Genomic DNA, 15,611 nt, shown 5'->3' on the forward strand with positions numbered 1-15,611 from the left:
TAGGACCCCCAGTGAACCTCACCTGATTATATAGGACCCCCTGTGACAACCTCATTCTGGATTATATAGGACCCCCTGTGACAACCTCACGCCCTCATCCTGGGTTATATAGGACCTCCTGTGACAACTCACCCTGGGTTATATAGGACCCCCTGTGACATCCTCCCCTGGGTTATATAGGACCCCTTGTGACAACCACACCCTGGGTTATATAGGACCCCTGTGACAACCTCACGCTCACCCTGAGTTATATAGGACCCTCTGTGACAACTCACGCCCTCACCCTGGGCTATATAGGACCCCTGTGACAACCTCATGCCCTCACCCTGGTTATATAGGACCCTCCTGTGACATCACCCCCTTACCCTGTGTTATATAGGACCCCCCCGTGACAACCTCACGCCCTTACCCTGGGTTATATAGGACCTCCCTGTGACAACCTCAACCCTGGAATATATAGGATCCCCTGTGACAACCTCACGCCCTCACCCTGGGTTATATAGGACCCCCTGTGACAACCTCACCCTGGTTATATAGGACCCCCTGTGACAACTTCACGCCTTATTCTGGGTTATATAGGACCCCCTGTGACAACCTCACCCCTTTGGGTATACCCTGGTTATATAGGACCCTCTGTGACAACAACACCCTCACCCTGGGTTATATAGGACCCCTCTGTGACAACAACACGCCCTCACCCTGGGTTATATAGGACCCCCTGTGACAACTTCACGCCCTTATTCTGGTTATATAGGACCCCCCTGTGACAACCTCACCTTACCCTGGGTTATATAGGACCCCCTCTGTGACAACAGCACGCCCTCACCCTGGGTTATATAGGACCCTCTGTGACAACAACACCCTCACCCGGGTTATATAGGACCCCCTGTGACACCACCACCCGGCCCTCATCCTGGGTTATATAGGACCCCCTGTGACAACCTCACCCTTACCCTGGGTTATATAGGACCCCCCTGTGACAACAGCACGCCTCACCTGGGTTATATAGGACCCTCTGTGACAACAACACGCCCTCATCCTGGGTTATATAGGACCCCCTGTGACAACATCACTCCTTATCCTGGGTTATAGAACCCCCTGTGACAACATCACTCCTTATCCTGGGTTATATAGAACCCCCTGTGACAACATCACTCCTTATCCTGGGTTATATAGAACCCCCTGTGACAACATCACTCCTTATCCTGGGTTATATAGAACCCCCTGTGACAACATCACTCCTTATCCTGGGTTATATAGAACCCCCTGTGACACATCACTCCTTATCCTGGGTTATATAGAACCCCCTGTGACAACATCACTCCTTATCCTGGTTATATAGAACCCCCTGTGACAACATCACTCCTTATCCTGGGTTATATAGAACCCCCTGTGACAACATCACCCCTTATCCTGGGTTATATAGAACCCCTGTGACAACATCACCCTTATCCTGGGTTATATAGAACCCCCCTGTGACAACCTCACCCTTATCCTGGGTTATATAGAACCCCTCTGTGACAACAACACGCCCTCCCCTGGGTTATATAGGACCCCGTGTGACACCACCCCCCTCATCCTGGGTTATATAGGACCCCCTGTGACAACATCACTCCTTATCCTGGGTTATATAGAACCCCTGTGACACCACCACCCGGCCCTCACCTGGGTTATATAGGACCCCTGTGACACATCACTCCTTATCCTGGTTATATAGACCCCCTGTGACAAATCACTCCTTATCCTGGGTTATATAGAACCCATGCTACGAGTAACCATCTTAGTTAAGCCTGTATACCTGAAAACATTAATATAGCTTATATCAAGACATTAGGGAAATTGTGATTTTCATATCAGTAATATTTTCTATTGAATCTTTATATCAGAATGTCTGTCTGTCCAAGGTTAAAGACTAGATACATGTGCCTGGTTTCAACCTTTCTTTATTAGTTACTGTTGGGTATGTGCCTGACATGGCCGAGTCTGGATCGGCACAAGTCAAATGAGTTCGACATTACGCAGTACAATATGGACCCATGTGACCTGCCTGGCGACTCTCACACCAGCAGGACTTGTAAAACCTTCTTTAAAAAATCTTACAGTGTGATAAAACATTGTGCAATGATATCTAAAAAATTCCAGAAATAATTTTCTTTATCATTGTTTAGAAAATGTGATAATGAGAACATTAAGACTGGGTCCCCAACCACCATACTCCCCAACAAGTCTCTCACTACATGATACATTGTGATCCATGATACATAGCGGTATACATGACACATACTGAGAGAGAGGAGTGGGATAAAGGGAGAGAATGATAGGAGAGGCAGTAGAGATGTCGTAATAACAATAGTAATCCCAGTAATACTAAATATGTTTATTGTTCATATCTCTGGAAACATTCAAACAACAACACTATTCTCCCTCAGCACCATTACACCCACACTTCCTGAACCTCGTTCTCTTGCTAACAATTATTCTGATGTTGAGAGAATGGCTGAACAAACTACCGAACTACACGGGCCACTGGACTAACACTCACTGACCCTCACCAGAGTTCACAGTAATTAGCAAGTCAGGTAGAAGCCAGATTAATATTATAGCCTTAGTTGTGAGACCATTTATTATGGTCCACCTGCTGGTCTTCCCCTTCCCTACTGGTCTCCCCCTTCCCTGCTGGTCTTCCCTTCCCTGCTGGTCTCCCCTTCCTTACTGGTCTTCCCTTCCCTCTGCTGGCCTCCACCCCTGCTGATCTGTTGGACGCACGTGGTCACACACGTGGTGACCTCAATCATCGACTGCATTTTGCCAGCACTCAACTCAGCGGGAGTTGTCAACACTGCGCACAGATGTGCATCTTCGTCCACGTGTGACTACACTCCTACAGGCAGACGATCTTGAGTAGCGGCGCAGCGCACACTATATAGCTAGCTCGTGGCCCAGCAGAGAATATCATAGCATTTATAATAAAGAATAAAAAGCCACAAGCATTTGGTACTCCGTTCCTTCCCGCTACCAAGAAAGCTAGAACTACAACCAAAACAGCTGTTAATACTGGTGGCAGCGGTGGGATTCATCTGACGTTCTCCAGCTCCCGGCCCAGCTATCAGGTACAACCACAGCAGCTGCAGCACAGCAGCCAGCAACAAAACAGCTCGCTGTGTGTGACCTCGCTAGTGACATCAGCGTGTTGTGAGAGACATCACTACTCACTGCCTCTGCCTGGCTGCCCGGTTTTACACAGTGCCTGTGCGTAAAACCGGTGATGCATATCTCGTGGCAGAATCATACGATTTAAAGAAAACTGAAGTGGGACGAATTAAAAAATCTTAAGAGATATTCACCAGCTGTCGATCGTGACCCCTTTGTCATTACTCGCCAAATAGCTAATGCAGTAATGCGCCCTGATGATACACGCAAAGGTTTCGGCAGATGCCTGATAAGCTATATAGCTCGCTGAAATCAGCTTTGACGGGTTCTAGATGGGAAGCCTCACCATAGACAGTCTGTATAGACTACTGACGTTTGGTGTCACGCAGCATCATGCCCCCGAGGCCATACTGAAGGACATAGAAGCTAAGGAATTTGTTCCAGACAGCACAAGTTGGGAATTAATGGATGAGATGGTAGATTCCACTGAAAGATAACAGAGCCGGCACTCTGCCCAGCACTCGGCCGTCTTTTGTACAAACAATCCCCATAACTGACAACGTTGTCTCACGATCTTTTCCAAGTAACGTTCAGACTCATGCTAGGTCTCCTCCACACTCATATGGCCCCAGGTCATACTTCAGGGCTAACTCTCCTCAGTATCCTCCGCGCCCGCGAATGCCAGAATGCTTTAACTGTGGCAAACCAGGCTACCGTAAGGCAGAATGCACATCAAACAACACTCATTACCAATAGCATGCCAGACATAACAATGCAGGCCAAACTATCTATCACAACCGTCCTTATTGCACATATCACTGCAGACTTGGATATGACACGTCTGATTGCTGAACTGCTCGTGCACTATTCTGCACTTACCACCAGCTCCCTGGTCATGACTGTCGATTGTCGTGTTCGCTGCGCCACTAACCACCTTGCTAACTGCTATAGCTCTGCTCCTCCTCACCAAGCTAACCGCTATAGCCCTGCTCCTCCTGTCCATAACAACCACATGCTGTAACCCCTAACCAGCGCCGACCGAGCCCCTACACGTGTTCCAGCAACCCGTCCTACTGCCCATGTTAGGTTCGCGACAACTGACAGTCACAACACTGACGGACACTGACTCGTGGATGGCAAACAGCGCTACGGCCTTCCTGCTGCCCGAAACACTATGCGTACTAGTGACTTTAGGTATTTTATGTACTACCTCTATCTTTAAATCAAACAATGTTTGTACTGTAACTCTGCAACTATGTATGTACTTTTCCTGAATAAATTATTATTATTATTATTATTATTATTATTATTATTATATCGGCAAATGTACAAATGTTGGGCTAATAGGCCTTCTGCCATTACCTTTGTTCTAATGTTCTTATGTTCTCATAATGTTGAAGCTGTACAAAAGTTCATAGGCCTAGCAGGGTTCTACCACCATTTCATCGCTGGCTAATCAGTGATGGCATCTCCTTTCACTCACCTCTTTAAGAAAGACGTCCCGTTCACGTGGGCAGCTGATCAGGAGAAATCATTTAAAACTCTTAAAGAGACGTCGATATCTGCTCCCATTCTTAAGTTCCCAAACTTCTCCAAATCGTTTGACTTAGTCACCGGCGCCAGTAATATTGGGTTAGGAGCCATACTATCACAAACTAGTGACAGAAAAGAACATGCCATTGCATATGCAAGCCAAGTCCTCTCCAAAGCAGAAAAGAATTACTCAACAACAAAACGTGAAGCTTTAGCTGTAGTGTGGGCTCTCAAACATGTCAGACATCATCTACAACTATCCTATTCATGTACTGACGGACCACCAAGCCATTATCCCGTTGTTCAAAGAATAGACAAGAATAGGCATTATTCCCTTGTTCAAAGAACTAAAATACAAGAGTTCCTACCCACGTTTGGACAGTTACCTGGCAGACATAATGTAGTTGTCGATGCCCTCTCCTGCTACGTCGCTCCTGTTCACGTTGAGTACCCTTCATCAGACCTGCAAGATGTAGAAATAGAACAACAACAAGATCCAATCTAGCCACCGATCATAAGCTTTCTAATGAACTCGAACACGACTCTTACAGTCAAGCCACTTGTGCTGCTCAAGGAACTAGTACTCTTAAATCACGTGCTCTACCGCAAGGTTATGCTTGACTCTCCTGCCAGAATGATACATCAACTTGTTATTCCTACTTTGATAGTGCCTACCGTGTTGAAACTTGTCCATGGCGCCCCACACAGTGTGCATCCTGGGAAGGACCGCTCCATAAAGCAGGCTCGTCTTAAGTACTACTGTCCCAAAATGGCAGAACACATTGAACATTACGTGGATCAATGTCTAACCTGCCTAGCTCAAAGGCCATGTTGCTGGCCCGAACCCGATTCAGACGTACCGTACGACTAATGCACCTTGGCACCGTGTTTTTTATGGACTTGCTAACGAACGTTGCTGAAAGTTCTAGAGGTAATAAACATATCTTTGTTATGGTAGATAAGTTCTCTGGATACTGTGAACTGGTTCCAATTCCAAACAAAACTGCAGAAATAAGAGATAGTGCATTTCATGATAATTTGCAGGTATGGTCCACCTAGCGTTATACTTTCTGACAACGGCCCGAATTCAATAATTCTGTTCTGGAACAACTAGCTACACTGTACAACATCAAAAAGGGCAATATAAAGCCTTATTAACCTCTATCAACAGCCTTGCTGAAAGAACAAATGACAAAGTACTTGACGCACTCAGTAACAGTCAACTGGGACAGTCACAAATAAGATGAAAACTTATGACAATCGTCCAGAGCTCGATACACTCCTCGGTCAACTCCTCACTAGGAGCTACACCTCACTTTGTGATTTTGGGGACAGACATGAGATTCCCTAATGCTCTCATATCCTCGCCGCCTGTGCCACTCTAAAACTCCGTGGCAGTCTCCGTGGTGTAGTGGTAAGACACTCGCCTGGCGTTCCGCGAGCGCTATGTCATGGGTTCGTATCCTGGCCGGGGAGGATTTACTGGGCGCAATTCCTTAACTGTAGCCTCTGTTTAACGCAACAGTAAAATGTGTACTTGGATGAAAAAACGATTCTTCGCGGCAGGGGATCGTATTCCAGGGACCATAGGATTAAGGACTTGCCCGAAACGCTACGCATACTAGTGGCTGTACAAGAATGTAACAACTCTTGTATATATCTCAAAAAAAAAAAAAAAACTATGATGATTATGTTAATACAGCCAAACAAAGAGACACTCAATTGGTGTTCCAGAGAGTCGAGGAACATCTATCTAAAGCTACTGACGATTTCACTGGATTACAAAACGCTCTTGCTAAACTTACAACAATTGGACCGGGATGTTTAGAAATGATCCTCAACTAGCGAAGAGATGGTCCCATGTACAAGCTGACAGAAGTTTCTAGGACCTTACAGAGTTCTGGAGCAAACTGCAGGGAACAAATACAAGCTATGTCAGCACTGTGGAGAAATGCCCGACAGACCACTGGAACATTATCTAACACAGTGCACAGTTGCACAGTTACAACCACAACAGACCACTGGAACATTATCTAACACAGTGCACAGTTACAAACCCATTATGATTTCAGCTTAGATTCAACAGAGCAGAAGTTGTTGTTAAACACATATGGCAAAATCTTACTGAAGCGACCATACGTCATAAATACTCATACTCCACCCAAGTAAAACAGAAACAAGCAACACATAGTGGGCCAGCCAGAGGCTTAGGGCCCGCACAGTGGGCCAGCCAGAGGCTTAGGGCCCGCATAGTGGGCCAGCCAGAGGCTTAGGGCCCGCACAGTGGGCCAGCCAGAGGCTTAGGGCCCGCACAGTGGGCCAGCCAGAGGCTTAGGGCCCGCACAGTGGGCCAGCCAGAGGCTTAGGGCCCGCACAGTGGGCCAGCCAGAGGCTTAGGGCCCGCATAGTGGGCCAGCCAGAGGCTTAGGGCCCGCACAGTGGGCCAGCCAGAGGCTTAGGGCCCGCACAGTGGGCCAGCCAGAGGCTTAGGGCCCACACAGTGGGCCAGCAAGAGGCTTAGGGCCCGCACAGTGGGCCAGCCAGAGGCTTAGGGCCCGTGTTGGAAATTTCCAACACTAATAAACTACTATTATATTATAATACATCATCATTATATACTAACTACAGTAGTTATTAATCTCACTAGCGGTAGTGTAAACATAAATTAAACCATTTCATCTGCGTATTAGTGCTAGAATTCTCATGAAATCGAGTAGCAACATTGCGTCAGATAATGTCTAGATAGACACGTATATTACCAATGTGTTAGAGAATTGAATGTGGTTCTCTAAAATTATCAGTATTCCGTGTAATAACTACCTACGGATAATATGACTCCCGATAATCTAAAACCGAGAGTTATTAACTGAAATTGTTATCAAGTAGCAGTTTTATCTGTTACGTACGAATGCTATGGAGAATAAAAATCATCTCCATTTCTCGTTTAAGACCATTAAACGAGAATATGATAATATTTAAGTCCCTATAATTGCAACCCAGTTCTCATTAATGTATTACATCCATAATTGTGCAGAAAAGAATTATTCGTGATTAATAATTTCTGTGGTGAATGCGAGAGATGGGTTGAGGGAAGGCGGAGACGCCATTGTACACGAGGCATCCCTGGCGTGAAGAGTGGCGAGACACGTGGTAGTAACTGGGGAGTTTTTATCGACAAGAATTACGTTGATACCCGGTTAACAGTTAACTATTACTTATTCACGTGTTCTATAGTGCCCGGCCAGTTAATAACGCGTCAACAATTGAAGCCACGACCCGTAATTACACGTATACAGCAGTGGACGCCTGGGACTGACTGACGCGGTTTCGGCAGACCTCAGTATTTGATACGTTCATGTTAAGTATACCATTCTCTTTTGATGCATCATCCTAGATTGTATATTTGAGTAATCTGTTGTTATACAGCAAAGATACCTAATACACAACGTTAGTTGAATTTCAACAATTTCTCCATTTTCATGAATATTTGAAATAAATCGTAGCCTAATCAAATGCTACTTAAATTTCTCTGATTTCAGCGTGTATACGAGGAGTCGACAAGTTGTTTCTCATCATTCGTGATATTCACCTCGGGTTCTTTCTTTATTGGGATCCTGTGACCACGAGGACGAATGATGAAATGGCGTTATAAAAATCGTCTTAAAGCTAAAACCTCTATTTCGTCCAAATTTATCTAATATTATTACTGATTTCCATATAATTCATATAGGATCTTTACATTGAATAAAATATTGCCAGAAATGATGATTTGGTAATTAATGTTTTTTGTTCTGACTGTTGCTCAGTAATTCATAATCTTTAATATTCATAATTTGGGTTATCATATCTTTGAATCTATTGTAGTTTAGATTTACCATGTTACAATGAACTAGTGACGAACCACACTGGTTCCTAGATATATTTGAACTTCTAGAAATACCCCCCCCCCATGTTGATATTTGAGGCTTTGACTTTAATTAATTAATAATACAGTCTATTCATTATTTTCAAGTGATTCTTCTTTTAATTACTATCCATAGACACTGGTTCTCTAGTGTCATTCTAATGATCACTTTTTTTCGTTTTCCAAAGTGGGTGCTCCTTCGATTTATTAAATAAAATAAGCAAATAATTGAATATATGAGTCAAGCCCCAGAAATCCAACAGCCCGAGCAGTGGGCCAGCCAGAGGTTTAGGGCCCGCACAGTGGGCCAGCCAGAGGCTTAGGGCCCGCACAGTGGGCCAGCCAGAGGCTTAGGGCCCGCACAGTGGGCCAGCCAGAGGCTTAGGGCCCGCACAGTGGGCCAGCCAGAGGCTTAGGGCCTGCACAGTGGGCCAGCCAGAGGCTTAGGGCCCGCACAGTGGGCCAGCCAGAGGCTTAGGGCCCGCACAGTGGGCCAGCCAGAGGTTTAGGGCCCGCACAGTGGGCCAGCCAGAGGCTTAGGGCCCGCACAGTGGGCCAGCCAGAGGCTTAGGGCCCGCACAGTGGGCCAGCCAGAGGCTTAGGGCCCGCACAGTGGGCCAGCCAGAGGCTTAGGGCCCGCACAGTGGGCCAGCCAGAGGCTTAGGGCCCGCACAGTGGGCCAGCCAGAGGCTTAGGGCCCGCACAGTGGGCCAGCCAGAGGTTTAGGGCCCGCACAGTGGGCCAGCCAGAGACTTAGGGCCCGCACAGTGGGCCAGCCAGAGACTTAGGGCCCGCACAGTGGGCCAGCCAGAGGCTTAGGGCCCGCACAATGGGCCAGCCAGAGGAATATCCCTGAAAAAAAAGTACAAGCTGGAAACCTAGCTATAGGTGAACAAGTAAATGATAATCTCAATCACATGAAATTAGCCCCGACTGTTGACAATGACAACCCAGCACCTGTAACTGACAACGTGATGACTGACCCTACCAATGACACCCACTCCTGTCGCAGACACCAAGACTGGTACCGCATCACCTGGTACTCGCACAACCTTCGGTCCAGACCCGTTATATCGACAGTACACCACAACAGTCTGATGATACACGCTCGTGTGACTGGTGTTCCAGTCTGTTAAGGACAATGGATGCGTTATATCAGCTCGCCACTTCCTGACTGTCAGCATGTAGCAGAGGATAACTACGTTCGTGAAGAACTAGCACCTAACATTCTTAGTGTTTATATCTAGCTGTAAGGGTAATGCTTATCATTTTAAAACTAAGTAACCAACTTAAGCCTACTACCTTCTACCCTTTCCACTCGCTCTAGTTAATATTTTTCCAAGAGAGCTCGGCCTGATGCAGTACCCAACCATTGTGTGTGTTAGACACTTAAGTAACATTCCCACAGCATATTTGTTGAGATTTCCTGAGAAAATGACACAGATTAATGCCTCTCTCTAGTTTTTATACATCTGCTCTCTTTCCTTTGCCCTAAATATATAATATGATACCTACACAGTTAACATTAGTTCATAGTTTCAATCTTATCACGTCTCTTACATTCACTGTTAAGTCCTGTTAAATCCCTGCGCTCCATATTTTAGCAGAATGTCACTTACACTATGAACTATATCGTATCTATGTTAGTGTCTACCGTTTTCTAATCTACTTGTTACAGCCACTTTGGTCCAGTAACCTGGTTCTTGCTGTTAATGTATCTTATAACCTCTTCTTCTATATCCAACTCCAAGTCGGTGGTAAGCTTTCAAGAACTAGTTGTGTTAAGTATTAGTGCAAAGAATAAAGGGGGGGGGGAATAAACAATACACAATTACACCTTCACCACTATACACACACACACACATATATATATATATATATATATATATATATATATATATATAATATATATATATATATATATATATATAATAATATATATATATATATATATATATATATGTAAGTATTACTACACATATTTACAAAGTGTCGCTTTCACTCAGGACAATATATTGGCAGTGTTCATCACATCCCGGTGAATCCACTTTCCAGGTTCACGTCGTCCACCCCTAATGGTAAACATGGTGAGTTCACCTTCAACATGGGCCAGTCCACTCACACTGTATCGTCACAATGTGCCAATACCCCCCCCCCCCCAACCTCCACTCTCCAGATACACACTGGCAGAGGGTTTCAGCAACATGGTGACAGGGGTCTCAAACAATCACATACAGGGGTAGCTAGCACCCTGGCAGAAGTCTCTAGCAACTCACTAGCAGCACTTCTCAACAGACGCACCACTGTCGTCACGTAACTCTTCCTGGCCAATCCCGGGTACGTCGGCCAATCCAGCACTGCATAAACCAGCAGCTAACACACTGCTATAACCGACGGCGGCCACTTTGTCTTCTCACAGGACTAAGTCAAGAGTTCTTGGACTGCCTATGGTGAACTGCCATCCTCAGCCCAATCGCCTCCTTATGTCACCTCCATGAACATAAAACGTCATAAACTAGACAGACAGTATACTGGGTGACCGTAGGATAACGCCCATCCACCGAGGAATTGAAATTATAACTTGTAGCCCAACCTAGATGGCATTGACATCATTATGCCACCCACAAGAGGTCATCATCGACCTCACATTCTGACTGTGACAGGAAACCGGAGCCTTTCACTAATGCCATGCCACCACCAACAGATGGCGTTGTCTGTGTTACACCCAATACCTGGGAGTTAGAATACACACCCATAGATGGCGCAGAAATCGCCATGCCATACTCCGGCAAAGCGGTAGATACCATAACACTTCTCAACATGTAACACCGGCGAAGCATCATAATCCTTGCGATTACTTCTGGTCCACTGCCTCTACATCCTATGACTACTCTGCCTCTACCTGCTGATGGACCTCCTGCCTCCAGTATGCAGACATTTAGCTAGTTATTCATTATGCTCCATGGATAGCTTAGTTTTAGAATTATATTATGCAATATACTCTGTGTTTATGCATGTCCGGGACAGTGTTGAATGTTTCAAAGCTTGTTTATGTCCACTATAGGTAAATACTCCTGTACATAAATGTTAGTTAGGTACGCAACCAAGATGTTCTTCAAGCAGATCGTCGAGGACGCCGATGATAGCATGCCGAGCCGTGTTGGACACAGTTGGTCACACGTGGTGACCTCATTCATCGACTGCATATTGCCAGCACCCAACTCGGCAGGAGTTGTCAACAGCAGCGTCAACACTGCGTGCAGATGTGCATCTTCGTCCAAGTGTGCTACACTCCTATAGCAATCTTGAGCAGCGGCGCTGCGCACACATACACTTTATAACTAGCTCGTGGCCCAGGAGAGAACATTATAGTTTTTATAATAAAGTAAGTAATTATCAAAAGAAGGCACCAAACCACGAAGGCTATATAGCATCATCTAAGTGCGAAATAATCAGAAGACACTAAATATCACCAAGATTGCCAATACGAGAACAGAAATGCATAAGGCGAACGATATCAAAAGTATCCGAGTCACCAAGAATTCGATCGAGGGAGAAGTGACCGTGAGGTACGATCGGAAAGCAAGACACACGCTCGTCCTGGGAGTGAGGACATTCAACAAGGATATGCACAACTGTAAGAGGGACAACGCAATCTGGACAATAAGGAGAAGGGCAGCACTCCATTAAGTGACTGAGTTAAGCGAGTTTGGCCAATCCGCAGCTTTGCTAGAGCAATTTCCCACTGCCGGTTACGGTGGCAGGAGGAAGGCCACGGGGGACACACTACGTTTGAGAGTACGTAGTTGTTACCAGCTACACAAGAACAACAACTCTGCCAACGGGCAAGGATGGAGGAATGAATAACTGGATAAAAGTCGGAATAAGGAATACCTTTACGGTAGATGGGACAAGAACGGATAGCTTCCCTAGCGGCAGCATCCGAACGCTCATTTAAAGAAGCACCAATATGGCTGGAAACCCAGCAAAACTCTGATTTAAATTCACTAGTGAAAAAAACAGCAAATGTTCAAACTTTATGGCCACTGGATGGACAGGATTAAAGGATCCTAGATCCATCAGGACCCTATGAGAGTCAACTACAACCACAAAGGAGGATTGACATTGAGAAAGCAAGAGACGGAGAGCATAGAGAATAGCATAAAATTCTGCTGTGAAGAAGCTAGCCTCCGAAGGGAGGCGACACATACAAGTGCAGTCAGGAAAAACAACAAAGTAACCTACACTGTTCGCAGACTTAGACCCATCGGTGAAGATGGAAACAACGTGGGAGTGTGAAGATAAGTGCTCAAGGAAAAGGCGTTTCAGAACTGTAGGAGGGGTAAAAGCTTTAGTGATGCGGGTCAAGGATGTATAAAACTTTGGAAGGTGGACTCTCCACGGGGGCATGGATGGAACAATACAAGGAGAAACATTAGAAATACGAACGGAAAGAGAATCCTGTAAGCGAGATATTTCGGACAGAAAGAGGTTGGCTATGAAGAGGAACAGGAACCATAGGAGGGGTAAAAGTTAAAGCACGACAGAGCCAAGACAACCCAGTATGGTGCAAAGCATCAAGACGGCGAAGAGTAGAAGAAGCAGAAGAGTATGCAGGGCAACCATAATTGAGTTTAGACAGGATGAGAGAGGAGTGCAAATAGAGGAGCGTGCGCCTATCCGCTCCCCAAGAAATATGGGACAAAACCTTAAGTAGATTAAGGGCCTTAGAGCATTCAACTCGGAGGTAAGAGATATGGAGCGACCAAAACAAACGAGTGTCAAAGATCCACCCCAAAAGCTTAGCGGAATCCCTGTACACAATGGGATAACCATAAAGCGACAAAGAGGGACGAAGAACGACATGCTTCCACGTAAAAGTCATAGCACAAGTCTTAGACGCAGAGAACCTGAAGCTATGATCGGTGGCCCAAGACATCAATCGCAAGTTGAATCCGGCGTTGAAGGAGAGGCAAATCATCACCCTGACAGCAAAGGGTAAGATCGTCAACATAGAGAGTGGAGAAGACGCCAGAAGGGAGAGAGGAAAGACGACCCTTGAGGGCAACTAGAAAAAGTAGTTCTCAGAACTCTACACCCTCATACTGCCGAAAAGGGGCAGAGAGAGTGGTACCGAGCCTCACACGAAAGGAACGACAAGAAAGGAAACTTTGGAGGAAGAGAGGGAGATTCCTATGAAGGCCAAAAGAATGAAGTTGGAACAGAATATGAGACCGCAAGGTAGTGTCGTAAGCTTTTTCCAGGTCAAAAAGGACGGCAACAACGGAGGTCTTCGCAGCAGAAGCAGTACAAATATAGACCTCCAAGTTCACCAGGACATCTGTTGTGCTGCGGCACTTGCGAAAAGCTAATTGAGAAGGGGAGAGGTGGTGATAGTGTTCTAAGAACCACATCAAACAAACGTTAACCATACGTTCAAAGAGCTTGCAGACAACTCGTTAGAGCGAAAGTCCTTAGGGGATGACCCGTGAGACCCTGGTTTCCAAATAGGGAGGACAACAGCATCGAGCCAGTCCTCAGGGACTGACGATGACTCCCAGACCCGATTGTACAGACTCGGTAAGCACCGAGACGTGCATGGAGAGAAATAGCGAAGCATCTCATAATGAATGCCATCGAAGCCTGCCGCCATAGAACCGCTGAGGGCCAGGGCAGACTGAAGCTCAGAGAGAAGGGATCGTTATAGGGAAGGCAAAAATGGGTACATAAATCTAAAGGACGAGATTCAAGAAGAGGCGTACGAAGGAAGGATTGGGGAAGATGAGAACCAGAGCTAACAGATGAAAAGTGGGAACCCAGTTCAGTCGCGACCTGCAACGGGTCCGCCACAAGAGCATTATGGAGGCAAAGGACCGGCGAGACATTGGGAACAAACTTACCCGCTATCTTGCAGATATGCTTCCAGACCAGTGGCAGAGGAGTTTCGGACGTAACGGTGGAGACATAAGACATCCAGCATGCAAGTTTAGCCGTACTGATGGTCCTACAGGCCACCGCACTCGCCTTCCGAAACTAAATAAAAGACTCAACCGTCTGCAAGTGAGGGCGTTTCTTCCAGGCTGCACGCTTACAGCGAACAGCCCGAGCACAGTCTACATTCCACCAGGAAACGCACTTCTGCGTTCCCCGAGCGAGGAATAGAATGGAGGGCAGCCTCGATGACGGTGTCATGAAAAAGAAGGAGGCATGAGGGAGAGGAGGAACTGAGAGGTCGGAAATAGTAGCAGAGAGAGTAAAGAGGCACCAGTCAGCCTCGGCCAATCGCCACCTAGGGAAGGAGAGAGGAGGGTGGGAAAAAAAAAAAAAAAAAAAAAAAAACAAGAGAGAGAGAGAGAGAGAGAGAGAGAGAGAGAGAGAGAGAATTATCAAGGGAAAGTGCCAAACCATTACGATTATATAACACTGCGAAGGGGGATCAGGATAAGGATTTAGGATGGGACAGGGGGAAGGAATGGTGCCCAACCACTTGGACGGTCGGGGATTGAATGCTGACGTGCACAAAGCAAGACCGTCGCTCTTACGTCTAGCCCAAGTGGTTGGAGGCAAAAGACAAAAAGGTAAAAAGGATGGGAAAATGGTCACTGCCATGGAGGTCATTAAGGACCCGCCACTCCAAATCTAAGTACAGGGATGACGAGCACAGAGAAAGATCGAGACAGGATAGGGAGCGAGTCCGAGAGTCCAAATGAGTGGGATCACCAGAATTCAGAAGAGACAGGGAAGAAGAGGATGAAAGGTTCAAGGAGGCGTCCTCAGGTGTTTGTCAGCATATCACCCCAAAGGGCATGACGACAATTGAAATCACCCAGCAGTCCAGGAGGTGTTTAAGACCGGGAAGAGAAAGTAGGACAGTGGGGGCAGATAAATAAAACAAACCGTGAACCATTTACGCACAAAGACACGGGCAGCAGAACAGTGGAGAGGCGATGAAAAAAGTAAGGGGACAAACGGAACAACTGAGCAAATCGAGAGAGCAGAAGAGTTAGGAGCCCCTGCAACAGCA

This window comes from Procambarus clarkii, chromosome 65 (assembly GCF_040958095.1).
Source record: "Procambarus clarkii isolate CNS0578487 chromosome 65, FALCON_Pclarkii_2.0, whole genome shotgun sequence".
Classification (NCBI taxonomy): domain Eukaryota; kingdom Metazoa; phylum Arthropoda; class Malacostraca; order Decapoda; family Cambaridae; genus Procambarus; species Procambarus clarkii.